Here is a 27,809-nt window from a genome sequence, read left to right as displayed (position 1 = left end):
TTTTTGATTAGAGCATACAAGCTTGGCAGTCACTGGCTGCAGGCTGGGAACAATTACCTGATTACATTCGTTCAAGTTTTTCATTTTCTGTTTAGATTGAGAAAAAGATACATTAGCCAAATCCAGCAGAATATAAATTGGTGTAATTTACACCATCTTTCAGCCCCCCCATATGTAAATTATGCTAATTTAGACACGCAGATCCTTACACCTCATCTCCAAGTATGGCCAGGAGAAGAGATGTTACTTTTACTTGCCAAGCCCTTACTTCAAGACAGTCACTAGAACGTGGGAGTTCCTAATTCCACTGTGTGCTCATTTCTCCAGAAGTGGTGATATCGAGACTGGAACCTCAGCATGGGGAGTTCTTACTACACTGATAAAGATTTATTCCATGTGGTTGGTACTCTCAAGATTCAAGCTTCTGTTTCGGTGCTTTCTTGAGAAACATGAAGCTTTACAGCTCATCTAGTCACGACCACCGCACTAATCTAATCTGATGAATCTATGGAACTTGAGAGGTGCAACTGAAAATTCTGCTTTACTTCTAGATGAAGGCTCAGTCCTTGACAATGCAGACTGAACAGTTTGATTAAACTGTTCAAAAATAATTCTGAAACAAAGTAGAAGAAATCCTAAGTACATAACTGTGAGTTTATTTTTCCAGCTGGATATTGTCCTTCTGCATTTGTATTGCTATTTTAAACAAGAACTAATGATCAAAGGCTCTGCATACTATAAATAAATACAATTACTAAGCATAGTTTCCATTGTACAATGGCAACATTTCACACAGTTTCAGCCTCAGAAGAGCATCCAGGTCTCAAAGGGCCTAGAATGAGATCTCATGGGACACGCCACTGAAAGAAATTGGAGACTTGCAGAAGAAATTTGCTCCATCCCTGCAAAGCCTGGCTGCTTTTCAGCAATTGACACAGCTCTGGTGCATCTCAGGTAACCTAGTTTAAACTGAATACACTGAACTCGTCATTCTATTAATAGTGGTTTGAAAACTTGTCACTCTTTATATTGAGTGAAGCCCTTTCTATAGGGAAAATTGTGGTGACAAGCTTGCCCTTATTAAGGTTAATTTGAAACACTGCACGCAGGAAAAAGGATGCCACTTGTCTGACAGATAAGTACTATATGTCTTTGCCTGCTTTTTCTTTTTTTTCTTTTCTTCTTTTGTCTGCCTGATTCTCCACACAATTCACTTCATCAATAAAAAATGGAAAAAATTACCTAATTTATCCTGGGGTCACAGTCAACCATAATAAAATCCTACTATTTACATTAGTTGATTTTAATTCCAGACCCAGAGTGAGTTATGGCAGTGATAAAAATTAATTTTCGAACATTATTGGTCTCTGGATTTACTGTGGCCACATTCTGTCCTTTCTCTGGGCCTGAGCCAAGGTTCATTGGAGTGCATGGAGTGACTTCCATTGACTTCAAAGGGGTTTGGATCAGATCCTCCATGAGCAAAACGTTACAGAAAATCTGCTTCTTTTGTTCACCCATATAGTCTCCTCTTCAGCTTAGTGCCAGCTACGGTACATAACAATGTTATTTAACACTTCCATAGTGCTTTCCATCCACAGATGCTTCTATCTTTCTAGGTTTTTATAACACAATTCATCACCAAGCTATCTGAGTGCGATATTTACATCTATGTTAGAGTATTCCTACCCCACACTGACAGGAAGGGGTTAACCCCCATAATGTGGGCTAAGGAAGCCATGTCCCCACACCTCTGCTGGGCATGCTCAACTGGAACCACATTATAAAAGGGAGCAGCCCAGCTCAGTCTGGGCTGACCAGTGAGGAGAGAGCACATGTGTTGCAGGTTCTTGCCTGGGAGCTGTTGGAGCCCTGGACTGAAGAGGCCAGGCACGCCCAGACCCAGGCGAATACCCAGCTGGCCGTGGATGCTCATGAGGAGAAGGAGTTGTCGGGAGCTTCGCCTGCTGACTACCCAGGAGAACCAGAGGGCCTGCAGACTACAAAGCAGGTAGACAAGGTAGGAAGAGGCCCAGGGAACTAGACGTTAATCCGGTTGTGATGCTGGGAACCGAGTCAGCGTATTTCAGATGGATCCCTGCTGACCCAGTGGTGGATACACTTGCTGCTGACAAGGCCCTGGGCTGGGACCCGGTGGAGTAGGGAGGGTCCAGGTCCCCCTACCCTGGCTGTCAAACGCCCCCACCTCCCCCCGCGTGGCAGCCCATCCCCTGCTGGCCACTAGGCCACACTACCTGAAGCAGAAGGACAGCCCTGTTGACTCTGGCCACTATGCCCCACTGCCCCGCACCAAAGGGCGGTCCCATTGACCCTGGCCACTGAATCTAAGGACAGTTCCTCTGATCTTGACCATTAGGCTTTACTGCCCTGACAGGAGGAGCTGTCTGTAGTTTGCAGCCACAGGGTCATTATGCCCCTAGGAGGTGACGGGGCATACCTGCCTCACAACAACATTAAAAAGATCTCAAAGCGAGTAAGAATTACAATCTCCCATTTTTACAAATGGGAAACTGATGCACAGAGAGGTTAATTGACTTGCCCAAGGTTGTTACAAAGTAAGTCACCAGCACAGCAAATAGTACTTTGATCTCTTGACTCCAGATCTAGTACCCTATGCATTAGACTACCTAGTGTTCCTAAACGGGGAGGCAGACATAACCTGTCAAATACACAGGCAAAAGTTTTGACAGTGGGTACACATGCGTGTGTAGCTGTAATGCCACAGATTTTCTGTCCACATGCACATACCCTGATTCCCTCTGCATGGCTCTGATGTTCTTTCCATATCACAAGCAAAGCTCTCTCCTGTGTCATGCTGCGACTGACATCCCTGGTGGCCTTCACGTGACGGGGCCAAAGGACTCTAAAGGAGAAACAATGCTGCTCTGTACAGCATTAAGTCATGCAGCATTTTCAGTGAAAATGTTTGGGTCCCCCCCCGTCCCCCCCCGAGGGAAGTATGCTGCATAGCTTAGCTAGTGCCTGATTCCTTTGTCCCTTCCTTGGGCTGATCACAATCTCTGTCTTCTATGGATCTCAAGTCTGTTGCCGTGAGTGCAGATGCTTGTGGTCCTTATTTCGCAATCCACCCCACTTTGAGTAAGACTCATGTGCCCTGCTTGCACACATGAAAGCTCATTCAAATGAACAGAGCTCAGAGAGGCAAGTCAGTTTGTTTTAATTCTTGAAATTCCAAAATTTGTCTCCTATTTGTGTGAATGTAGTCACGCTGAGAAGGGAATTATTGTGCATTATTTTATTATGCTACTCTTTACATTTCGTCTTTCTGTCCAGGTGAGTCAGGTGCAAATGACTTGATGCTATATTAGGGTTACAGTTGAACAGATAGATGGTGGTACATTCCATCAGAACCTTCTTGGTAGTTTCATCAATTTCTGCAGATTGTCTGCTTTCAAAAAAAAAAGTTTCACATTCTTTCCCATCCTCTTGGTTGTAGAGACACCCTTCTGAATATGAATTGGATATAGTGCTATTTTGCTTAATCTTTATCCAGATGGAAATAATAGCTGTAAGATTGGTGTGAAACTCTTAAGATAATATATTTGAAGTCTGATTATGCCAGTTTATATCACAAATTAACTATTTCACTACTGATCATTTTATATGAACCACTGAGATAATCTGGGATTGTGGGTGGAATTTGGGTAGAGGTTGATATGGTTAATTAGCTTTTGGAAAGAACGTTGAGGTCCTTGAAAGAAAAAATGTTAAGGTGATGATTAGTAACAGTGTTTTTCTTTTCTTTTTGGCTTGTTTGTTTTATAAAAATTGGCATGCAGGCAAATGTCAGGGCCTGTATTAGAAAGTTAGTTCTAACTGGCTATACTGTCAGATTTGAAGAAGAGAATACCAACAGGAATTTTTTCTTACCCATACAATATTGTAGCTCTGTTTTTACTTTCCCCCTCTTCAAGTGATGTTGCTGATGCATAGGTTGCTAGCCACCACCTTCTGCCTTTCATAGTTATGACAGAGTTGTAAGACTTCCACTCTCCTTTGGATACCAGTCCATCTGGTGATATTTCTGGTAGAACTGGGTCTTTCTTTTTCTTCCTGGTTTGCCTGTGATAGTCTGAGCACCAGAATCAAGTAGCTCTGCAATCAGTGAGCTATGTGTCTGCAGAAAGATGTTATTCTTTGACCTATGGTCTCAAGTAGTTGTGCTCTTTTTAGATTCATTCTCCTTATGACCTCATTGTTCATTGTTTTGGTTATCTAGCTAATTTTTAACATTCTTCTATGACACCAAAACTCAGACATTCTGAGTGATCTCTCGGTATCCTTTTTAAGTGTCCATCCCTACAGGAGGGTTGTAGCAGGGAATCTATTCATTTGTTCCACTGCTTGACCACTGAGGTGTAGGTATTGCCTACCTTGTGTGTTACTGTGTTTACTCATTATCATATTTTTTTATCTTCCTAATGTTGATCATCATTCCATAGTTCTTGCTGCCATTGTTCACAGCAGCAATCATGTTTTGAAGTTCTTCCCTAGTCTAAGCAATGCAAACTAGGTCATCAGTATATCTTATATTGTTGATGTATACACCATTGACCTGTATGCCTTGGTTGGTCTTGGTCTTCTAAACTTTCCCGCATTTTATCTTCTACATATATGTTAAATAGTGTCAGAGATGGAATGTAACCTTGATGTACATCTTTCTTGATGCTGCAATATTCAGATAATTCATAGTTTGTTCGGATTGATGCTTTCTGTCCCCAATACAAGCTTTATATTAACTGGTTTCAGAGTAGCAGCCGTGTTAGTCTGTATTCGCAAAAAGAAAAGCAGTACTTGTGGCACCTTAGAGGCTAACCAATTTATTTGAGCATAAGCTTTCATGAGCTACAGCTCACTTCATCGGATGCATAAAGTGGAAAGTACAGTGAGGAGATTTTATACACACACAGACCATGAAAAAATATACATTGTATGGAGAGTGATCACTTAAGATGAGCTATTACCAGCAGGAGAGTGGGGTGGGGGGAGAGAACCTTTTGAAGTGATAATCAAGGTGGGCCATTTCCAGGAGTTAACAAGAATGTCTGAGGAACAGTGGAAGAGGGGGGTGGGGGGGAGGAATAAACAAGGGGAAATAGTTTCACTTAGTATAATGACTCAACCACTCCCAGTCTCTATTCAAGCCTGAGTTAATTGTATCCAATTTGCAAATTAATTCCAATTCAGCAGTCTCTCGTTGGAGTCTGTTTTCGAAGTTTTTTTTGTTGAAGGATGGTCACTTTGAGGTCAGAAATCGAGTGACCAGAGAGATTGAAGTGTTCTCCGACTGGTTTATGAATGTTATAGTTCTTGACATTTGATTAGTGTCCATTTATTCTTTTACGTAGAGACTGTCCAGTTTGACCAATGTACATGGCAGAGGGGCATTGCTGGCACATGATGGCATATATCACATTGGTAGATGTGCAGGTGAACGAGCCTCTGATAGTGTGGCTGATGTTATTAGGCCCTGTGATGGTGTCCCCTGAATAGATATGTGGGAACAATTGGCAACGGGCTTTGTTGCAAGGATAGGTTCCTGGGTTAGTGGTTCTGTTGTGTGGTGTGTGGTTGCTGGTGAGTATTTGCTTCAGGTTGGGGGCCTGTCTGTAGGCAAGGACTGGCCTGTCTCCCAAGATTTGTGAGAGTGATGGATTGTCCTTCAGGATAGGTTGTAGATCCTTGATAATGCGTTGGAGAGGTTTTAGTTGGTGGCTGAAGGCGTTAGCTAGTGGAGTTCTGTTATTTTCTTTGTTGGGCCTGTCCTGTAGTAGGTGACTTCTGGGAACTCTTCTGGCTCTATCAATCTGTTTCTTCACTTCCGCAGGTGGGTATTGTAGTTGTAAGAATGCTTGATAGAGATCTTGTAGGTGTTTATCTCTGTCTGAGGGGTTGGAGCAAATGCAGTTGTATCGTAGAGCTTGGCTGTAGACAATGGATCGTGTGGTGTGGTCAGGGTGAAAGCTGGAGGCATGTAGGTAGGAATAGCGGTCTGTAGGTTTCCGGTATAGGGTGGTGTTTATGTGACCATTGTTTATTAGCACTGTAGTGTCCAGGAAGTGGATCTCTTGTGTGGACTGGACCAGGCTGAGGTTGATGGTGGGATGGAAATTGTTGAAATCATGGTGGAATTTCTCAAGGGCTTCTTTTCCATGGGTCCAGACAATGAAGATGTCATCAATATAGCGCAAGTAGAGTAGGGGCATTAGGGGATGAGAGCTGAGGAAGCGTTGTTCTAAGTCAGCCATAAAAATGTTGGCATACTGTGGGGCCATGCAGGTACCCATTGCAGTGCCACTGATTTGAAGGTATACATTGTCCCCAAATGTGAAAGTTATGGGTGAGGACAAAGTCACGAAATTCAGCCACCAGGTTTGCCGTGACATTATTGGGGATAGTGTTCCTGATGGTTTGTAGTCCATCTTTGTTTGGAATGTTGGTGTAGAGGGCTTCTACATCCATAGTGGCCAGGATGGTGTTTTCAGGAAGATCACCGATGGATTGTAGTTTCCTCAGGAAGTCAGTGGTGTCTCGAAGATAGCTGGGAAGTGCCACAAATACTCCTTTTCTTTTATATTAACTGTAAATCTTGGGAGTCAATGTTCATTCTTCAAGAATATGTATAACGTTGTATTGAATTTTATCAAAAGCCTTCTAAAATCCACAAAGCACATTTAAATTTCTCTTTAAATTTCTCTTTGCACTTCTATCGCACACTCGTATAAAGATCCTCAGGGCAAAGATTGCCTCTGTTTTACCTACTCCTGGGCAGAAATCAAACTGAGTTTTGCTAATTCTTGTCTTTCAAGACGTTGATGTATTTGTGTGCTGATGATTTTCAACAATACTTTGTGTGTGGCCTATTGGGCTTATAGTTTGATGTTTTTCACATTCTCTAGCATTAACCTGTGGTAGAGGATTGAAGACTGACCTTTTGAAGTCCTCTAGAAATTCTCCTTGTGTGTATAACTGATTGGAAAGTTTTAGGAGTTATGTTTTTGAATCTTCATTCAGAGATTGCAGCATTTCAACCATAATACCTTCCTCCCCAGCTGCTTTTCCTTGCTTTATGCTTTTTTTAGCACTCTTTCTAGTTCCCGTATTGTAATATGCAGTGCCTTTTCTTCTCCTTTTTCAAAGGCTGCATCTTGCAGATGATCAGAAAGTTACTTCACCTGTTCCATCCATCTTCCCAGGCTGCTCTTGGTTTCGTAGAACACTGGTATCTTAAACAGTATTTAATGCAGCTAATTCCTTTTTTTGACTTCTGTATTTCTCTCATCGTTCTGTTTTATGGTGTAATGAATCTCTTTCTTTGTGTAACTTTCAGTATTCCTCACTTCTCCTATCTTTGCATTCTCTTCTTGCATTTATTAGATTTACAATTTCATCAATCATCCATTGTTGCTCAGCATTACATCTTTTCTCTCCTGGTACCAATATAGTGGCTGCATATACTGCTTTCTTAAAAATTTTCGAATTTTCCTCCATGAAGGAACTGCTATGGTCTGGCTGTCTGGAGTAGTTCACGACCATGAGTGCCAACCTCAGAGAAGACTGTCAAAAAGCACAGCAGACACCCCAAACTGGCTATATGTTCTGTAATTACATTTCCCCAACACAGTAACAAATGTGAACTCCTGAAGCACTAAAACAGGCTTACCATGAAGTCACATACAGTCCCCTTGAGCTCTGCAGTCTATCATGCTACCCAGGCAAGCTGGACTAGTGATAGTTGGTTGCCATACACCAAAGATCACAAAAGATTCAGATTGCTTCCAGTCCCAAGAGACAAGTCACTTACGCCAGGTCAATTTGTACCTCAGATCTCACACCAAAGACAATGCTAGTAGCCAATCCTATAGTAAACTAATTAAGGGTTTAATAACTAGGGAAAAAAAGAAAAGATTTATTTACAAGTTAAATCAGGTAATATATATACACAAATGAGTTACAGTCTGTTTGTTCCAAAAGGTGACAGAGTTGTAGTAAGCTGCAGCACTGAATGTCTTTTAGGGCTAAGACAGGTTGACCCTGGGGATCTTTGCTTTTTTTTCCCCTAGATCCATCCCTGAGAGTCCAAACAGTAAAGAGATGAAACATTTTCACGTCAGCTATCTTAATTTCTGTCTTCCAGAATTCAGTCTGATGGGGTGAGCTTCCTTGCACATAGCACCTTCATGAGTGTTAGGGGGCTATTAACCCAGTGTTTGTATCATAATGTTTCACAATGGCTCATTTAGTTTTGATAATCCTCCTTGAGGGGCAGAGGAACCAATTCTCATGCCTGGGTACACAAGTTCAGAGCAGACATTTTTACAAAGCAAAGTCTTCATATTACCTTATAGCATGGGATACAGACATTACAAGTAAGATTAATGCATGCAGCAACTTACAAGCATTTTATAGAGTCTAAACACTAAATACATATTTACAAGTCTAATACCTATCTTGAACAATACTAACATATGGTGAGCTGGTTTGGTTTCCAGCTATGAATTTGTCAGTACTCAGCTGATGCCTACAGCCTTGGCAAGAACTGGCACCTGGTCTACCAGCATCACAGTGTCTTCATTGTTGTATTTGTGGGAGACATTAAGACTTTGGTTGATTTTTTTAAGTGTATTCCATGCATTTTTGTTGTTTGAGTCTGTACACATCAATCTGTAACAGTTTGTATCTTTTAGGGAATGTATTTTAACGTTAGTCTCGGCTAGACAGCAAGCAGATTGGGATCACTATTGCAATCTGCCAACGGAAACCTTCTGGCATTTAAAAATGTACTATGAAATCTTTTTGGTATTAAAATTTAATCTGTTGACTCCGTGTAGTGTGTCCTGGTTCATCTCCAGAGCTTCGTCATGTATATAATCTTCTCAAGTGATGCTGAAATCATGTATTGCAGATGGCTGGATCATTCCTGCTTGCAAATTCAATCCGTCTATCTCCTCTTTCATTCCTAAATCTTAATTCATGGTCTCCAACTATGTCAGCCACTCAATCTTTTCCTATCTTAGTGTTAAAGTCACCCATTAGTATCAACACATCTCCCCCTTTTTTTAAATTACTGTTTTCCAATTGGTCATAAAAATTGTCCAGCACAGCTTTTTTGCAGTTTTCTGTGGGGACGTAAACTTTTAGCATGCAAATTCTGATCAATGAGGTGTTAAATCTCAACAGCAGTAGTCTGTGTGATACCAACCAAATTCCTGATATACTATTGGCTATGTTTTTCTCTTTTTTCCCCTATTAACTTTTTAATAATTTTATAAAATTATTTATATATATATATATATATATATATAAACAAACATAACAAAATATACATAAACTTCTCATAATGTATTAACCATTTGCTACCTAACTTCAGCTGTACTTTAAATATTTAATTATATATAATATGAATGCTTAAAATACAAATTATTTATATTACATAATTTACCAACAATTTTTTCTTATAAAAATCCAACAAGTTAAAGAAAAATTATTAAAAAAGATAAAAAATAGAAGCAAAATTAAAAGGACGGGGATAGAGATGGAAAAGGAAGGAACTGGGTAGAGAAAAGGAGGAAGTAAAGGTGAGTCTATGATTTTAATAGGATCATTCAGATACTGCCAGGAAAGCATCCCATATCTCTGAGAATTTTTCTTGGGCATTTCAGTTGTGGTATACACTTCTTTCTATGGAGGCCAAGATTATGATGTCTATGCTCCAGTCTTCAATTTTTGGTCACATTCTGGATTTCCATTTTTGCAGTACTATTCTTTTAGCAATAACTAGTACTCTGCTCAGACAGTTTTTCAGATTTATTCAGCTTCCAGTTAATATCCATTAGGTTTAAAATTACATGTTAACTTGTCACATAATTTTATTTGCTAGGAAAAAATTTACTCTCCAATTCAGTTCTTCCCAAAATCTATGGGTGCAGGAGCATTCCCAGAGCCTAAGGGTTAAGTTAGCATCTGCTGCAGCATGATGCCAACATGTCTGATTTAGTGGCACCTGTTTTGAATAGTCAGAGGGGGTTCAGTGCATCCTCTTTATGATTTCTGCTGGATTAATTTTAAATGGAGATCCAAGGAGAACTCTGGCTAAAATTGGCTTCCATTGGTTAGCAGAAAATAATTGGCCTAGTTCCTCCTCCCATTTCTTTTTTAGGGCGTTTACTTCAAATTTGCTGGCCAAGTGTGCCTATAGTGTTGCCATCGGTCTTGGCAATCTGGGTTATACTTGGAGAAATGAAAGCAGTTCAGATAGATCGGGGTAGCAAAGGCAGAGGGGCTGAACAGATAGGAGAAGGCATGTTTAAATTGGATATATTGCCACTCCTTCTTGAACCTTTCTTTTAATACTGTAAAAGGGAGGAAAGTATAATTTTCAATAAATTGTCTGATGGTCAAAATTCATTTCCTAATTCAATCTGGCTGAAGATGGGGTTGCCTGCTATGCAGAGTTTCGAGTTACCCCAGACAGGAGCCTTGGTATGCAGAAGGGGTGATTTTTAAATTTAGTAGATATCATATGCCAAATATTTCTCGCTGCCACAATAGTTGGTAATTGTTCTTTAGGGAATTGATAGTAATCCGAGTGCAGTGAATTGGAAAGGGGTAAGGGAGCAACCAATTCTGCTTCCAGCTGGAGCCAATCCAGGGCTCTACAGCACGAGGGAATGAGCCACTGAGCTATTTGGCTAAGAACTACTGTCTGATGGTAAAGCTGAAGGTTCAAAAATCTAAAACTGCCTGTTTTGATAGGGAGCTCTAGTCTTTGTAAGGAGATTCTGCGTTTGTTAACAGCACGCCACAAGAACATGTTGTTGATTTTTGGTAAAATAAAAGGGAGGAATATGGATAAGGAGGGAATTCAGAATAAAAAGGATCCTGGGAATAATTAGGGCTTCCCTCATATTAGGTGGTAAGGTATCTTTCTTTAAGGCATCTTTATAAATTGATAACAGTTTAAGGACCGAATTTCTTTGAAACATTGATAGACTTCTATTGGTAGACCATCAAGGCCGGGAATCTTGCCTGGATTAATTTCCTCCATGGCCTGGATTATTTTCTCTGATTGCAAGGAAGAGGCTAACCTGGCCTCCTGCTCTTCTGAGATTTGTGGAAGGTTAAGCGTTTTAACAAAATTATTCAGTTCTTCTGGGTTAGGTGGGGAATCATTATTGTAAAGAGCCTGGTAGAAATTCAAAAATTGATCATTGCACTCTTTTTGATAAGTAATAACCTGCCTTTGTTCTGATTTGAGTGCTACTATTTGGGACCTTTGACCTCTCACTGTTAATCTGTATCTGAAAATTTTCCCTGCTTTCTCCCTCAACACTCAGTGTGTTTGATTCTAAAAAGAGCAACTTCAGCTCATGCTGAAGTCAGTCTACCTATTTCATACCAAAGATTGATTAATTTTTTAAGGTTCTTCTTGGGAGGAGTAGTTTGAATATTCTAAATCCATAGCTTTAAATTGTTCGGTTAATTTCAGGAGCTGATCCTGGCTAGCCCTCTTTCTACCTGCTGAGTAGGAAATGATCCAGCCTGAATAAAAGCTTTTAGTGTATTCCATAGTGTGGAATGGGCATCTCCAGTGTGTCATTCATTTTCAAGAAAAAACGAATTTGTATGACATTGTTCTGAATGTGTATCTTTCAAAAGAGAGAAATTCAGTCTCCATCCTTTACAAATCCAATTTGTCTTGGGAGGGGAAAATTCTAGTATTGCTGGTGCATGATCAGAGAGCGTGACAGACTTGATTTCATTATTAAGTACTGAATCCACCAGATTCATAGAAATCAGGAAAAAATCTATTCACAAACATGTGGACCGTGGGCAGGAAAAAAAAAATTCTTCATTGTAGGGTTCTGAAACCGCCACACATCTTTTAACCCCCATTCTTCCATATAGTCCTTTATAATCTTTCTAAAAAGTGATTGTACATACTGGGGAGGCCTGACTTGACTAAAAAAAGGGTCCAACACCTCATTAAAATTCCCTGCTATGATGATTGATTATAGTGGGATAGTAATTAATTTGGAAAAATAATAAAAAACCTGGATCATCCTTATTGGTCCATATATATTTATTAGGATATATAGAGCATCAGAGATCTTAGGTAGACTTTTGCTGGTGAAGGTTTTCTCATAGAATCATAGCAGTGTAGGACTGGAAGGGACCTCAAGAGGTCAACTAGACCATTCCTGACAAGTGTTTGTCTAACCTCCAGTGAGAGGGATTCCATAACCTCCTGTGATACAGGAGGGCCAGGAAGCAGTGGTAGAGCATTAGAGGGGAAATATATAAGCCCAAGACTAATTAAGGCATGGTTCCCTGTAGACTAGGGAGGGTGGCTACAGGTTAATTGGAGCACCTGCAGTCAATTAAGGCCCTGACAGGAACCTAATAAAACCCCTCTGCTTCAGGCAGACAGGAAGAAGGGGGAGAGGACTGGAGCTTGGAGGTGTGCTGTGGGACTCAAAAGATCAAGAGAACCGAAGTAAGGGAGACCCTGCCCCAGCAGGGGAGGGAGACTCCCTCCCCCAGCGTCTAAGGACTGAAGGTCCCTCACCCAAGGGGGAAGAGGGCAAGAACCCGGAGGGGTTAAGAGGGGGCTGGGGCTCAGAGTAAGGATCAAACCCAGACCCCTCCCCTGTTTCCCTCCTTTACCACCTTCCTGGGCCACGAGTGGGGCCCTTGGCACCCCAGGAGCAGGGGCAAGGGGTGGCATCTTAGCCCCCCGCCAAGAAAAGTTCAGGACCAACCATACTAACACGGTCCATTTTGTCACACCTCCCTAGGCAATTTGTTCCAGTGCTTAACCACCCTGACAGCTAGGAAGTTTTTCCTACTGTCTAACCTAAACCTCCCTTGCTGCAGTTTAAGCCCATTGCTTCTTGTCCTATCCTCAGAGATTAACAAGAACCATTTTTCACCCTCCTCCTTGTAGCAACCTTTTATGTACCTGAAAACTGTTATCTTGTTCCCTCTCAGTCCTCTCTTCTCCAACCTAAATAAAACCATTTTTTTCAGTCTTCCCTCAGAGGTCATGTTTTCTAGACCTTTAATAATGTTTGTTGCACTTTCTTGAATTTGTCCACATCTTACCTGAAATGTGGTGCCCAGAACTGGACACAACTCCAGCTGAGGCTTTATCAGTGTGAAGTAGAGTGGAAGAATTACATCTCATGTCTTGCTCAAATATTCTTTTCAGAGTAACAGCCGTTCAAATATTCTTGCTTATACATCCCAGAATGACGTTCACTTTTTTTTTTTTTGGCAACAGCGTTACACTGTTGATTCATATTTAGCTTGCAATCCACTATAGCCCCCAGTTCCCTTTCCACAGTACTCCTTGCTAGGCAGTCATTTCCCATTTTGTCTGTAAGCAACTGATTGTTCCTTCCTAAGTGGAGTATTTTGCATTTGTCCTTATTGAATTTCATCCTATTTGCTTCAGACCATTTCTCCAGCAGGGGTCAGCACCACCATGTTGCACGACAGACACTTGACAAAATTACCAGACTTAGTGACAGACGTTGGCCGGGGGTTATGTCATTCAGTCATTCAACCCATAAAATAGCGCACATAATTTTCCACACTGAAAAAAAACCCCAGTAACCTAGCTTGCTAGCTAATAATAATAATTAATAATAAATTCAACTCACTTCAGTGTTCCCTCTAATTTTTCCCACACATGTGTAGAATTAATTTTGTTATGTGCACCAATATGGAGGGGATGTGTGACACGTCTCTTTCATATTGGTGCACATAACAAAATTCATGTGGTGGGGGTGAGGCCGAGGGGCTTGGAGTGTGGGAGGGGGCTCAGCCCTGGGGCAGAGGGTTGGGGTGGGGGGGTAAGGGTTCCAGCTGGGGGTGCAGGCTCTCGGTTGAGGCCTGGGATGAGGGGCTCAGGGCTGGGGTAGAGGATTGGGGTGTGGCTCTGGGGTGGGGCTGAGGATAAGGGGCTCAGAGCTGGGGTAGAGGGTTGGAGTGTGAGGGCTCTGGCTGGGGGTGCGGGCTCTGGGGAGGGTAAGGGATGAGGGGTTTGGGGTGCAGGAGGGTGCTCTGAGGTTACAGTGGGGAGAGAGAACTCCTCCCCCCCAAGCTCTCTCTCCCCAGGGGGCTGGGTTCAGGCTGGGGGAGGGGCGCCCTGGTCACAGCTGTTGCTGGCAGAGGGACGGCCCGGCAGCTCTGCAGGCACGCTGCCTCCATCTGCTGGTACCACCCCCCCCCCCCCAGCTCCCATTGCCTGTGGTTCCCGGCCAGTGGTCTGGAAGCCATGGAGTCAGCGCTGGGGAGGGGAGGGGCAGGAGGCGCATGAAGAGCAGCCTGGCTATGCCTCCACTAGCAACCACAGGGACAGGACGCTGCTTGCGGGGAGCCACCCAAGGTGAGTGCCCCCATGGTAAAAATTTTGAGGTCTGTGAGTCACGGACCTCAACATTTTTACAATGGATACTTGTGTCCATGTATGGCCACGTTGCCAACTCCTGTTCTCCAGTTTGTCCAGATCATTTTGAATGTTAATTCTATCCTCCAAAGCACTTGCAACCCCTCCCAGCTTGGTATCATCTGCAAGCTTTATAAGTGTACTCTCTATGCCATTACCTAAACATTGATGAAGATATTGAACAGAATATTTCTGTACATCTAGAATTTTTAAATTGTGTCTTTTGTGAAACAAATTGCTACACCTTCAGCTGCAGAGATCTTGTTAAACACCTCTTCCTCCATCCAGCCCCTCCTAAATTTCTCCGCTTTCCAGTCACTAAGTCATAGTACTCACTGTCTCCTAGTGAGGAGGTTCTGTTTCTAGCTTCCTTTAGTCTTGATGCCAAACCTTGCAAATTATCTTGAAGTGTGCTAGTAATATTTTTCATCTCGGTGATTATATCTTCAGATATTTTTCTCAAGGTAGTCTGTTCATTTGAGGTTTGTTTCAGATCGTCCATAATTTCATCCAGTCTCAAAGGGCAGCCTCTCCCTGGTCAGCCATCCCAGCTGCAAGAGGGCTGTCAGCCAGCTTCTGACTTTTAGGATTTTGTAGAACGTCTGGCGATGGAGCAACATTCCTAATGGTATTACATTGAAAGAAAAGAGTTGTCCAATAATATCTGACAAAAATCAGATGGGGGAAAAAGGTGATTTGATTGCTGATGGTTGTGGATTTTAGGAGCTGGGAAAGGGAACTATAAAGCTATGTAGCCACCATCCTTCTAATGGCTCTTGGAAGTCCCGACTAGGTTTTTCTTTAACATTATTGCAACTCCTCCTTCTCTCTACCTGAATAAATCATATCATATCTGTTCTGTAGTTGTGTATGTCCACTACCTGTCTATCTCACTTCGCTAATTCCAAGGATACAACATGTAGCTTCTGCTAACACATTTTGAAGTTTGCCTGCTTGCTATAGTGTTCTTACATTCCACGCTGCAATTTCCATCACTCCAAGATGCTGCTTTTATGGTTTTCCAGTGTTCGATTTTATACAAGACGCCCAATTACCCACCTTGCTACACCCAGCAGTATATTTTACTCTGTCCTGCATGGGTACTAGGCAGTGCGGATTGCCGGTCAGATTGTGAGGCTTCTCTTCAGATTTGATTATGCAACTTTCCATGTCTGGTGGTGATTTACTAAGTGATAGAGTCTCACAGTGAGGCCCCTGACTTCTTTCTGTCAATGAATGCTGTTGACCGTTTGGGGTTCATCCGCTTTTCCAGAATCCCTTCTGGTAGGGCAATCGTATCCCATTGTGGTAAAAACTGATTGCAGGCTTACTGAATGAGGGCCTACATTTGCTATGTCCAGTACCATCTTTGGGCTTTTGTGGTATTTTATAGGTGCAACTGTACCACCTGTGGTTCCACCATGCTCTGTTAGTGCTCCCATCAGATAGCCCATGACTGTTTATTTGACAGGTCTCCTTGCTGACCTTCATATCTGAAGACTGTTCCACTATCTGCAACTTGTGGACATGCTCAGTGACAGATGGCGCTGTCTCTGAGAAGATTAACCAGACCCAAGTGTTTTGCTTTACACAGCACCTTTGCAGACAATTCAGTTCTCTATGTCTGCCTGTATTGTGTTAGTCACACATTACTTGAAAGTGTTGCCTAGGAATCTTACCAAATTATGGCTGTCTATCTCCTGTAGCTTTAAAAACAAAAACTCATGAAATCTTGTTTGACAAGTTATATCATAACCGCCTAATCCCGAGCGCTATCAACAGGATTGAAAATCAGCAGGACCATACACAGAGAGTAATAATAAAAAGCAATGTGTCTGGGTCAGGAGAAGTAGCTGTAGGAGTGCCACACAGATCATTGTCAGGGCTGATCTGCCTTTATTAATGATCTGAAAGGGGAGTAATTAGCATGCTAACAAAATTTGTGGATAAAACTCAACTGGTTGGTGGTGTGAATGTCAGTGAGAATTGTTCAAATCCAGATTCCCCATAGTGTCTTAAGACATCCATCCTAAAAACAGTTATTTATTTTTGTTTTTAATATCAGTTTCCCAGATCTCTCATTTCACCCCAAACAAGTGTAACCCTTCTGCCAGTCAGTGTTGGCAGCAACAAGGGCTGGGTTCAGTATCTCGGGGTTCCTTTTCAACAATTCAACACAAAACCATTTTGAGCCTCCACCCAGTGACCTCGGATAATTATACACCACCCCCTGGGTGGCTCTAAGAGGCAATACTTCCCCTCTCGCAAGCACAGAGTCTGAGTGTAACAAAGAAACTTTTAATAAAAAGTTGGGAAGTAACTCGGCATTAATTTGGGAAAACACTGCAAACAGGGTTCATACACACAAACCATGAGCAAAAGACACACTCTCAAGTAAGTTGGGCAGTGTCCTTTTCCCTCAGGTGCTTAAGTCCAGCAACCAAAAGTCCCTTTCATGTGCCTGTCCCTTCTCTGCACCTCACTCTCTGTCCTTGGTCAGTGCAGACCCAGAGGTCAGAGGTGCATTTGCAGAGTTCACCTCCCACCCTGGGTGGAGTGGGGGGGGGTAAAAAGACACCTTACCCACTCCACTGCCTAGACACTCTCTTGCTGCTCCCCTTTGCCAGCCGCCCTGCTGGCCAATTGCCACACCTCTCCCCAGCCACCCTGCTGGCCAATCACCATGCCTCTCTGTGGGGCTCCACACCGGTCTTCTCCACTGGCTACCCTGCCAGCCAATCATCGGGATGTCTTCAGGTCCCACCACTTAACACAGCTCTCAGTGATTTCAACTGTTAGTGGGAGAGCCTCACTGCTGGTGCACACTGGTGTCTCTTGCATCAGAGACACTGTCCCAAAGCAGTTCTAACACTGAACCTAGGTATCAGTGATTTCAGCTCTGCGGAGTATAACAAGACTCTCAAGTGAGTCTAAATTTGCTCTGTTATTACACACATGGGGGTGGGGGGTCAGATGGTGTCTATGGCCCTTAACCAGGGCCCAAATCACTCTCTACAAGTAGCTGGCCCCCACCCTCTCTCAACTCACTGGCCTTTGGAACCCATGTCCCCTGCCTATCAAGTGCCATTTAGTTACCCTCAATTAGGGGATACCAAGCACAGTTCTGCTGCCCTGGATTTACAGAACAAGGATAACAACGCTTTATTACTTCTGCCCCAATAACAAGGAGACTGGCGATCCAACACCAGCCAAAAGTGATCATTTGGGCAAGCAATTCCATAATGCTGAGACCCTAGGCAGGGTGGGTGTGCCCATGGAAACGAGATCATCTCCTGAAGTCCTCTTCCATAGCTCATCACTGGATGTCAGGAAAGATCTCGTTCAGACACTGCTTACACAAGTTTGAAGTTTATTGTAAAAGCTGCTTGAGGGCTATACTGCAATTGTCCTGGTTGTTCCGAGGCTCAGAAACAGATTCTTTTGCAGGGAAAAATTGAAGTACAATGTTTTTAATTCCTTGCTTTCTAGTGTACAACCTAAGATGTCCTTACCAGTTCTTCTAGGCACCCTAGAACACAAAATGGGATGATGTTTCTGCATTTCCTTTTGACACTTTCAGGATTAGTTAATTGATAATTAAGTTAGGGGTGGTACTAATATGTACTTATTTCTCCCATTTCACAGCTTCTTAGGACTTCTCACCATGAAAGAGAGAACAGGAAAAATACTAGAACCATGGCATGATAATGCATACAGTTACTGTCCTACCTACAGGATGCTAGAAAACCTTTACCAATGATCTGGAAGTAAATATAAAATCAATGCTAATAAAATCTGTGGATGACAGAATGTCTACCACCCTGCCAGTCTATGTTGAGGACAGAACAGTCCTACAGAGCAAGCTGGACCACTTGGTAAGCTGGGCCCATTCAAACAAAATGTATTTTAATACAGCCAATGCAAGATCATACATCTGGAACAAAGAATGCAGGCCATACCTACTGAATGGGGACCTGTATCCTGGAAAGGGGCAACTCTGAAAAAGATTTAGGGGGTTGTAGTGGACAAATTCAACATGAGCTCTGTCATAAATATAAAGGAAAAGGTAAACACCTTTAAATACCTCCTGGCCAGAGGAAAAACCCTTTCACCTGTAAAGGGTTAAAAAGCTCAGATAACCTCACTGGCACCTGACCAAAATGACCAATGAGGAGACAAGATACTTTCAAAGCTGGGGCGGGGAGAAACAAAGGTTCTCTCTGTCTGTGTGATGCTTTTGCCAGGACCAGAGCAGGAATGCAGGTCAGAACTCCTGTAAAGAGTTAGTAAGCAATCTAGTTAGATTTGCGTTAGATTCTGTTTTGTTTAAATGGCTGATAAAATAAGCTGTGCTGAATGGAATGTATATTCCTGTTTTTGTGTCTTTTTGTAACTTAAGGTTTTGCCTAGAGGGATTCTCTATGTTTTGAATCTGATTACCCTGTAAGGTATTTACCATCCTGATTTTACAGAGGTGATTCTTTTACTTTAATTAAAACTCTATTTTAAGAACCTGATTGCTTTTTCATTGTTCTTAAGATCCAAGGGTTTGGGTCTGTGTTCACCTTTACAAATTGGTGAGGATTTTTATCAAGCCTTCCCCAGGAAAGGGGCTGTAGTGCTTGGGGGGGATATTTTTGGGGGGAGACGTTTCTAATTGGGCACTTCCCCTGTTCTTTGTGTAACACTTTGGTGGTTGCAGCGTTTAACCTAAGCTGGTAAGAATAAGCTTAGGGGGTCTTTCATGCAGGTCCCCACATCTGTACCCTAGAGTTCAGAGTGGGGAAGGAACCTTGACAGAGGCTGTGACAATGTGGTACCAGAAGAGGGGTGGCAGCTAACCATTCCTGCAGAAAAGAGAAAAAGAAGGGAAAAAAAAGAGAGAAAAACTTCCCTCCTTTTTCTATATATACATACTACTACCGGCTACTACCCCCTCAGAGTTCCATCCCGAAGGATGCAGGTCCCCACATCTGTACCCTAGAGTTCAGAGTGGGGAAGGAACCTTGACAAGCTCCCAGTATGATATTGTGGCAAAAAGGGCTAATGCAAGTCTTGGATGTATAAACTGGCAAGCAGCGAGTAGAGAAGGGAGGTAATCTTTACCTCTGTATACAACATTGAGAGAGATAGTGGAATAGTGTGCTCAGTTCTGGTGTCCACATTTTAAAAAGGATGTTGAAAAATTAGAGTGCAGAGAAGACAAAAAAATGATTTGTGGGCTGTACAATATATCTTACAGTGATTTAAGTAGCGCAATCTGTTTCGTTTATCCAAAAAAAAGATTGGGATTTGGGAAGTCACTTGATTACAGTGTATAAATAACTTCAGAGGGAGAAACTACAAGGTACTAAAAAGCTCTTTAATCTAGGTGAGAAAGGCATAACAAGAACTAATGGCTAGCAGCTGAGGACAGACAAATTTAAATTAGAAATAAGGTACTAATTTTTAACAGTGAGGTTGATTAACCATTGGAATAAACTACCAAAGGAAGTGGTGCATTCTCCATTTCTTGATGTCTTCAGATCAAGACTGGATGCCTTTCCGGCAGATATGCTTTAGTCAAACACAAGTTAATGGGCTCAATACAAGAGTAACTTGGTGAAATTTTAATGGCCAATGATATACTAAATGATCTAACGGTCCCTTCTGGACTTCAGATCTGTGACTTTATGAAACGTCCAACTTGTCTAGAGCTTTAAACCATGCCCACCATTAAAACCACTTCCACGTTATTCTTCTTTGTTGTCTATACCACCACCATCTTGTTTCCACTAAAAAATGCAACTATCTTTGTAAACTCAAAGTTAAGGTTGCCAACTGCCACCTTGTGCCCATTGAGAATGTGGGGAATAGTTAAACTGAAATCTCTGAAAACCAGTCAATACAAAGTTAAGGTACACGCACAGCCTTAAGAAATTGGCAATAACCAAAGCGAATGCTTCAGTAAGAGTGGTGCCATAATAACTAGACATGAGGAAGGAATGTGCCCTTGTTTCTGTTGTGTTCCATACATTTGAATTCTAGCATTTATCTGCATGTGCTTTAACTGCCTTCACTGTGTTAGATGTAGCTGCATTGAATGGTGGAGGGATCAGTTGGAACAGGTTGGCAGAGCTGTCTCTGTGATATTAGGAGAGGTGCACATGTACCTTGAGATACCAGGTATGCCTCATTTCATCACTAAGTTCTGTAGGTTGTGTCAGTAGACATCATAGACACTGACTACATGGGTGCTCCAGGGATGGAGCACCCACAGTAGAAAAATAGTGGGTGCTCAGCACCCACCGGCAGGCCCCGACAATCAGCTCCTTCCCCATCCCTCCCAGAACCTTCCACCCACCACGGATCAGCTGTTCAGCAGCATGTAAGAGGTGCTGGGGGGGAGGGGCAGAGTGAGAGTGGGGCACGCTCAGGGGAGGGGGAGGAATGTGGCAGGAAGAGGCGGGGTGGAGTGGGACGGGAAGGGCAGGAAGAGGCAGGGCGAAGTTGGGGCCTTGGGGGAAGGGGTGGAGTGGGGGCAGGGCCAGGGTTGGAGCAGGTCTCAAACACACCCAGGGAAATTAGAAAGTCAGCACCTGTGGTAGATGTGTACAATGGTGTCTTCTTGCTATGAAGATTCAAGAGACAAGGTGGGTGAGGTAGTATCTTTTATTGGACCAACTTCTGTTTGGTAATCAGCTTTCAAGCTACATAGAGCTCTTCCTGAGGTCTGGGAAAGGTGTCACAGCTAAATACAAGATCAAACAGATAGTCTGCCATAAGTAGTTAGCACATGGGTCTTTACACAAAGTAAAACTATTTCCCCATGCTTATTTTCCCCCCAAACTGTTACTCACACCTTCTTGCCGACTGTTAGAAATGGGCCATCCTGATTATCACTACAAAAGGGTTTTTTCTCCTGCTGATAATAGCTCACCTTAATTGATCACTCTCGTTATAGTGTGTATGGCAACACCCATTTTTCATGTTCTCTGTGTATGTGTGTGTGTGTATATATATATATATATAATCTTCCTACTGTATTTTCCACTACATGCATCTGATGAAGTGGGTTTTAGCCCACGAAAGCTTATGCTCAAATAAATGTGTTAGTCTCTAAGGTGCCACAAGTACTCCTCATTCTTTTCACATATTCTAAGGGACCATTCAAGGACAAAAAGGGAGGTTAGTGGGTTACTGATAGTTGTAATGAGCCATAAATCCAGTGTCTTTATTAAGACCATGAGTTTTAGGGTTTATCAGAGTTATGAATTTAAGCTCCCAGGCTCATCTTTTGGAAGTGTTGTGCAGGTTTCCTTTGAGGATGAGGCCTGATAGGTCAGATATAGAGTGATGACTTTGTGAAAAGTGTTCACCCACAGGTGATAGGGTGTTTTTGTCTTTTATCATTTTCCCATGTTATTTCATTTGAGAGCATAGTCATTGTCTGGTTTCACCCACATAGATTTTATTGGGGCACTTAGGGCATGTCTATACTTACCTCCAGAGTGATCAATCCAGTGGGGGTGATGCGATCAATCGACTGCTGAGCACTCTTCCATCAACTCCAGTACTCCAGCGGAGCAAGAAGCATAGGCAGAGTCGACAGGGGAGTGGCAGCAGTCGACCTACTGCAATGAAGACACCGTGGTAAGTAGCTTTAAGTACATCGACTTCAGCTATGCTATTTTCATAGCTGAAGTTGCGTAACTTAGACCAACTTAGCTCTCCCTCGCCCGCCCCCCCAGTGTAGACCAGGCCTTAGTGTACTGGATGAGGTACACCACATGTGATAGGCATGTTTAAGAGCCCTGGATCTTGAAAGGTGTGTTGTGGGGGGGTGTTGATCATTGTAGCATTGGAGATATGTCTGCAGGTTTTTCATCTGTTCTGGCAGCATCTGGTGCCACTTTGAGTTGGTGATGGGTCCCGGTCTGTGAGGAGCTTGTTTCTGATAATAAGTTTGGAGAGATTGTTTGAAGGCCAGAAGAAGGAGTTCAGGAAAGATTTCTTTTGGGATGGGATCCCCATTGGGTATGGGTTGTAGTTGTTTGATGATATCCTGCAGGCATTTGATACCCTGTAGGGGTTCCTACACATGCCTATCACAACATGTGGTGTACCTCATCCAGGGCACGAAATGCCCCAGACACCAGACAATCACTACGCTCTCGAATAAACTCACACAGGGAAATGCTAAAAGACAAAAATACCTTGTCACCTGTGGGTGAATGCTTCTCATAAAGCGATCACTCTATCTCTGACCTATCAGGCCTCATCCTCAAAGGAAACCTGCACAACACTTTGGCTATGTCTACACTGGCACTTTTGTCACTCTGGGGTGTGAAAAAACACCCTCCTGAACGACAAAAGTTTTAGTGACGAAAAGCGCCAGTTTGGACAGTGCTTTGTAGGCAGGCGCCACACCCCTCATTGGGGGTGGTTTTATTATGTCGCCAGGAGAGCTCTCGCCCAGTGATAAAGAGCAGCCACACAGTTTACCTTACAACAGCGCAGCTGCAACAGTGCAGCCGCACCATTGTAAAGTGCACTGTGTCGAACTCTGCTAGACATTAAAGACATGGTCTTAATAAAGACTTTGGATTTATGGCTTATAACAACAATCTAGCTTCCCCCCCGCCACACCCTGTTTGTCCTATAACTACAGAAGTGTAAATGGGCCACTTCACCTTGAATGGTCCCTTAGGACGTGTGCTAACTACTTATGCTTAACTATCTGTTTGATCTTGTATTTAGCTATGACACTCTGAGAACCTTTCCCAGACCCGAGGAAGAGCTCTGTGTAGCTTGAAAGCTTGTCTCTCTCCAACAGAAACTAGTACAATAAAATATATTAACTCACCCACCTTGTCTTTTTAATATCCTGGGACTGACACAGCTACAACCTTTTATGCCACCAGCTGTCTGGTGGTATTACATGACTCTCATCTCCAGGGCATAGTGAGGGGCAGGGCTGGATTACCCAATAGGCAGACTAAGCACGTGCTTAGGGCACCAGCAAAGCAGAGGGTACCAAAAAAAATTAGGTTTTTTGAAAAAATTTGTTATTTCAAAAAAAGCATTGAAGTAGTCATCATGGGAAAAATCAGAACTTTGTTAGACTTCCTTATACTCCACTACACACTCTTCCCCCCATTTTTCTGTTCTCTTTTTATTATTTATCCCCACCTAAACCAGGGGGGCGTCCTACTAACGTAGATCGAAATAATGCCAGGAAATCAGATCCTGTCATGTATTGCAATAAATTTTTGTTTTATTATTGATATATTCTTCTGAGTTACACATACTTGATTTGGTTTTTTTCTTTCATATATATATATATATATACACACACACATAAAAATAGTGTACGTTGTGTAATTTGTTTTTTTTAAGTTCAGATAACTGAGATAAGGGGCAGGATGAAACGTAATCAACTGAGTGGAGCACTGAAATGGAAACTGGCGGAAGAAAAAAACAAAAACACTAGTGAAATTTTCCAAAATCTTCCAAAGCTGACATAATTTTTCAAAGCAAATCCATCAGAAGCAACATCTTCTCTCAGTAGCACAGACATCATTCCAAAACCTGTAGGTGTTTCAGAGACTGACCCTTCTTCTATTGGTGAAACAAACACCATTCCAGAACATGTGGATGTGTCAGAGACTATAACTGATCATCCTACTCCTGGTGGCAAAACAGACATTGTTCTAGAAGGTGGATGTGTCAGAGACTGAACCTGCTCATGCTGTAAATAATAGGAGAAAGGATCCTGGTGTGTGGATTGATTTCAGCACTGATGACGTAGCTTACTGGATAGATCGTGGACCAAATGACTGTCAGCACCACACTGGGCCATTTGAGAAATCACGTCAGACTTTTACCAATGGCAAACAAATGAGATATTGTCCACAAAAAATATTTTTTGGCATGAAAGCGAATGGTGAGAAATACACTCGAGAATGGCTACTGTATTCACCATCAACAGGGTCTGTGTAGTGTTTTGTTTGCAAACTTTTTGCATATAAACCTTCAACATCCCGGTTTGCTGCAGATGAATTTAGTGATTGGCGGAATACTGTTTTAATTGAACAACATGAAAATAGCACTACTCACAGAGATTCAGTGTTGATATATTTAAATTGAAGACAGGGCTTTGGATTGACACAAAAATTGGAAGAACAAATTAAAGGGGAGCGTGAATACTGGCAACATGTCTTGCAGGGTGCTATAGCTGTTATTCAAACATTAGCCGAATGTGGTCTGCCTTTCCAGGGATCAAATGACACATTTGGATCATTGCAGAATGGAAATGTCTTGGGATTGTTGGAGCTTGTGGCTCAGTTTGACCCATTTTTAGCAGGCCATATCTCAAAATATGGGAATACTGCAAAGCTAACCCATCATACTAATCGAAGACAATATGTGATGAACTCATTGGTCTAACAAGTGACAAAGTTCATTCAGCTATTGTGGATGAAATAAGTACTGCTGGGTACTTCAGTTTATCTGTCGACTCTACATCTGATCTTTCACCTATTGATCAATTGAGTATTGTATTAAGATATGTGTCTCCCACAGATGCAAAACCAGTTGAACAATTTATAACATTCCTCAATTTGAAAAGCCACACTGGTGAAAAAATGGCAAATCAAGTACTGCATTATCTGTGCCAAGTTTGCAAAATAGATTTCTCAAAGTGCAGAGGTCAATCTTATGACAACGCTGCCAACATGTCAGGGCGTTATCAAGGAATGCAGAAGAAGCTTTTAGAACAGAACAAATATGCCATATTCATACCATGTGCTGCACACTCTCTCAAACTTGTTGGCCACAGAGCTGTTGATTGTTGTCCCACGGCAGTAAGTTTTTTCTCAACAGTCCAGTTACTTTATACATTCTTCTCTGCCTCAACACACTGATGGACAGTTCTTAAAACATATTTGAGCAATGATTGTGTGTTGAAATCTTTCTAATACTCGCTGGGAGGCACATGGAGCGGCAACAAGTGCAATTCTAGAGTCCTACTCAAAGATTGTGGATGCATTAGAAAGTATAGCTGAAGACCAATCACAAAAGGGAAAAACTATGAGAGGCAGAAAACATTGCAAACAAGATGCAAGAACTAGAGTTTGTATTCATGTTGACCATGTGGAATGAAATTTTACAACACTTTTACCACACAAGTCAAGCTCTCCGAGAAAAAGAATTGAATTTGAAAACATGTGCAGACCTCTGTCAATCATTAGCAGACCACTTACACCCTTTGAGGAATGATTTCAAAAGATTTGAAGACATATCAAAAGATATCTTGCCTGATACTAACTAAAAAGAAGCCCAGTCCCGCAAGTGAATCAGGAAAAAACAAGCAAATGATAGCAGTGCAACAGAAACAGCACTGAATCCTAGAGACAAATTTCGCGTATCTACTTACTATAATTGATACACTTGAAGCTCATGAAGAGGAGAGGTGAAGTGTACAAAGAAGTATCAAGTAGATTTTCTTTTCTAAACGATATGGACTTATCTGAAGAACAATATTCACAAGGTTCCCAAAAGCTAGTTGACTCATATCCTGTTGATTTGAACATGAATCTCTGTGGAGAAGTACGGCAGTTCCACTGTTATATGTGCACAAAGTTTAATGAAACAGGAAAAATGAAATTCAGTCACATTGATCTTCATGACACAATATTGAAAGACGGAATACAATGTGTATTTCCAAATGTAGAGATCGCACTACGTATTTTTTTAACATTGATGATTACTAACTGCTCCACAGAACGCTCTTTTTCTCAGCTGAAAAGAATAAAAAACCCTCAGAGAACAACAATGTGTCAGGACAGACTTGATTCACTTTCCCTATTGTGTATGGAAGCGGACATGCTTCATCAAGTCAGCTTCGATGAACTTATCCAGAATTTAACAATCAGACAATCTAGAAAGAAGCTATTTTAATTTCAGCATACATGTAAGTTTTGTGTCATTCTGAAAAATACAATTTTATTTTACGGTATAGTATTGTTTTTATTATGAATTACATATTGGAGGGGCACCATAGCATTTTCAATGCTTAGGGCCTCTAAAGGTCTTAATCCGACCCTGGTGAGGGGTCAGTGAAAGAAATATCTCAAAAGGAATCCTCGGGGCATGGGTGAAGGGGTGGTAGCATTTTGCAAGTCTAGGTGATTTGTGTGAAGTAGGCTCAGTGTTTGAGTATAGAACAGGTAGAAGTAGCTCTATTCACAACGTCACCTAAATCAGGGTTTTGCCTTAGCAAGGAGAAGGTGTTAACCTAACATTCTACCCTTACAGATGCTACAGACCACTTTGGGAACAGAGCACATGAGCATGGAGGACAAAGTCTATGTCTATACTAGCACTTTTGTTGGTATAACTTATGTCACAGGGGAGTGAAAAAAACACCGCTTTGAGTGACAAAAGTGACACTGACAGAAGAGCTGGTGTGGACATAGCTACAACCACTCATTTTAAATGCAGTAACTTGATCTTAGAATTTCAAAATTTTCTAGAAAAAAGAAAAGGAGTACTTGTGGCACCTTAGAGACTAACCAATTTATTTGAGCATGAGCTTTCGTGAGCTACAGCTCACTTCATCGGAATTGGTTAGTTTCTAAGGTGCCACAAGTACTCCTTTTCTTTTTGCGAGTACAGACTAACACGGCTGTTACTCTGAAACCTGTCAAAATTTTCTAGATAAAGAAGTCCTTGAATCTTGATTGATATTTACTTTGATTCTCAGGGATCCCTAAAGCATCCTTACTTTTGGTTTGTTTGCCTCTGGGCGTGCCAAAAACACACTTTTTCCTGGCTCAAATCCTATATGCTCCCTCATCTACTCAGCTTTCGGGGCCCAGGATTCCATCACTGGCCTAATGATCATCTAATTGATACAGGAACTTCAACTTTGGTTATTGCTTGTATGGAGAAGAAACCCAGCTCTGCATCTGCTTCCTGTGGTAGGGAGCACGAGGGAGCCCCACACTGGTAAACTAAGGATTATCGAGCAGTTCTGGGCCCAGAAGGCCCTGCCACGCTGCACCTGCTGGGCATGCTCACAGTGATGGCTGAGCTGAAAAGGGAGCAACTCGGCTCAGTCAGGGTGGACAGAGCAGGGCAGCAGTTGTGCACTGCAAGCTCCCTCCAAGAAGACACTGAGGCTTCACACGGCCGGGACCAGGCCCCATTGCAAAGCCACCACAGGCCCTTCATCTGCAGGGATCAGGAACAATAGACCATGACTGACAGAGGAAAACCCTCCAGAACACAATCAGAGAGGATTCCAGGGGAATCCAGATGCAGACCATTGGCA

General features: G+C 42.3%; 1 long non-coding RNA gene across 2 annotated transcripts in view; it reads left to right on the top strand.

The window, feature by feature from the left end:
• Window positions 1-791: 791 nt before the first annotated feature.
• The window catches only part of LOC311515198, a 47,046-nt gene continuing 20,028 nt past the window's right edge, over window positions 792-27,809 (top strand). The window contains exons 1-3 of one of the 2 annotated variants that reach the window (XR_014710081.1): window positions 792-954; window positions 1,847-2,020; window positions 18,140-18,369. This is a non-coding gene — a long non-coding RNA (uncharacterized lncRNA). Of the gene's footprint in view, window positions 955-1,846; window positions 2,021-18,139; window positions 18,821-27,809 lie in introns of those variants that run through there. The other variant, XR_014710082.1, reaches the window with a different exon arrangement.

This window comes from Lepidochelys olivacea (assembly GCF_965140295.1).
Source record: "Lepidochelys olivacea isolate rLepOli2 genome assembly, chromosome: 1".
NCBI lineage: Eukaryota > Metazoa > Chordata > Testudines > Cheloniidae > Lepidochelys > Lepidochelys olivacea.
The sequence above is the reverse complement of the archived record's forward strand: the minus strand, read 5'-3'. Positions and strand labels throughout refer to the sequence as shown.